Genomic DNA, 2,588 nt, shown 5'->3' with positions numbered 1-2,588 from the left:
CTTGCTGATATATGGAATTTGAGAAACAAGGCAGAAGATCACTGGCAGAGAGAGGAAAAAATGAAACTGGACGAAACCAGAGAGGGAGACAAACTATAAGAGACTCTTGATCTCAGGAAACAAACTAAGGGTTGCTGGAGCGGAGTTGGGTAGAAAGGATGGGCGGCTGGGTGATAGACATTGGGGAGGGTATGTGCTATGGTGAGCACTGTGAATTGTGTAAGACTGATGAATCACAGATTTGTACCCCTGAAACAAATAATACATTATATGTTAATAAAAAAGAAAAAAAGAAACAGTGCAACAAACAGCCCCACTGAGATATGTAACATAAACTGTAGATTTAAAAAATGCCTGGGGTATATGGTAAGAAGATTTATTTACTAATCTCAGAGCTTGTGCTGGAGGGGCAGGAATCTTTAAGAGACCTCTCCAGGAACAAAAGAGTAGCAGATGCCATTCCCCTCTTTCCCCACTCCCCAGCTTAGACACACAGACACCTGTAGGAAACAGCTTAGCACCAATACTCTCCATCTAACTTATTAACACTGCACACTCTGCCTCCAATTTTCCTAAGGATCTACCCCCTCTAATACTCTCTTGGTCAGAGCCCATCCAAAGTGATAATACAAACCTGGCAGGGTATTAGGAGGCCCCACAGGGGAGAGCACAACACCAGAGTGATTCCTGTCCCCGGAGAGGGGAAAATCACTACATATACCAGTCCCACTACTGCTGAGCAGCCGGCTGGAAGTAAACATCCAATCTACTGCAGGCTCCATCCAACAACAAAGGCTTCTAAGGAGAAAGCACAAGGAAGGTGCCTTGTCTCACTCAACTAAAGCCCAAGGTAACCACAGACTGGCCCACTAACAACATGAGGACCAAACCCTGCCCACAACAAGCAAAGAAAGCCATTTTAAACAAGGAGGCTCAAGGCAAAAGTGGTTCAGACACAACAGAAGAGCCCAGGCAACACACACAGGAGTCAGCTCTGAAAAGCCTGGTTCTGGTGAATAGAGGACATTGTACTGTGGTACTATAGGACCTCTTTCTGCATAAGTCCACTACTTTCAGGAGAAGGAAACATAACTAGCATTCCTAACACAGAGAAACAGACACAGAAAGTTAGAAAAAATGAGGAGACAAGGAATATGTCTCAAAATTAAAGAGCATGAAAAATCACTAGAGAGCTAAATGAAACATAAATAAGTAATAATCCTAATAGAGAGACTTAATGGTCATAAAGATACTCACACTGGACTTGAGAAAAGAATGGAGGACCTCAGTGAGACCCTAAACAAGGAGACAGCAAACATAAAATAGAACCAATCAGACAGGGAAAACTCAATAACTGAAATTAAAAATATACTAGAAGAAACAAATAGTAGACTACAGAAAACAGAAAAAGAGATCAGCAACTTGGAGAACAGAGTAATGGTAAGTAATCAAGCTAAAAAGGACATAGAAAAAAGACTAATAAAAATGAAAATAAATTAAGAGAACTCAAGGACACCATCAAGTAAATAACATTTGCATTATACAGAACCCAGAAGGAAGACAGAAAAGAGGACAGAAGATTTATGTGAAATAATTATATCTGACAATTCCTAAATCTTGGGAAGGAAATAGAAATCCAGATCCAGGAGGCACAGAGTCCACAACAAAATCAACCCAAGAAGGTCCACACCAAGATATATAGTAAATAAAATGGCAAAAATATAGTGATAAAGAAAGAATTCTGAAATCAGCAAGGGGAAAAAAAGCAAATAGTTACATACAAGGGAAACCCCATAAGTCTATCAGCTGATTTTTCAACAGAAATTTGGCAGGTTGGAAGAAAGAGGCATATACATTCAAAGTGCTGGGGGTGGGGGAGACACCAATCTGCAACCAAGAATACTCTATCCGTCAAGCCTATCATTCAGAATAGAAAGAGACATAAAGAGTTTCTCAGACAAACAAGTTAAAAGAGTCTATGACCACTAAATCAAATCCTACAAGAAATATTAAAGAAATTGTTCTACTTTTTGAGTGGAAAGAAAAGAACATAAAGAGATGAAAAGTAGGAACAGGAGGGCAATAAAATTAAGTATATATATAAAAAGTAGTCAAGGCATTCAGAAAATATAAGGATGTAAAATATGACACCATATATCAAATATGTGGGAGGTAAAGAATCGGATCAAATGCAAGTGATCATCAACTTAATATAGACTGCTATATATATGAGATATTATATACAAACCTAATGGTAATCACAAATCAAAAACCAGGAATAGATATGCAAAAATATAAAGAGAAAGTAATCCAAGTAGATCACTAAAAAAGCCAGCAAATCATGAGAGAAGAGAGTAAGAGAAGAAAGGAACTTTGAAGAACTAAAAAAAAAAAAAAAAAAAAAAAACCAAAAAACAAAAACAAAAACATAAAACATGTACCAAAATGGCAATAAGCACTAACTTTTAGTAATTACTTTAAATGTGAATGAATTAAATGCTCCAATAAAAAGACAAAGGGGGGGAAAAAAAAAGGAAAGAGTTCCAGAAAGACAAAAAAAGCAAGACCCACTATAGGCTGCCTATAAG

This window comes from Lutra lutra, chromosome 15 (assembly GCF_902655055.1).
Source record: "Lutra lutra chromosome 15, mLutLut1.2, whole genome shotgun sequence".
NCBI lineage: Eukaryota > Metazoa > Chordata > Mammalia > Carnivora > Mustelidae > Lutra > Lutra lutra.
This window is presented reverse-complemented; position numbering follows the sequence as displayed.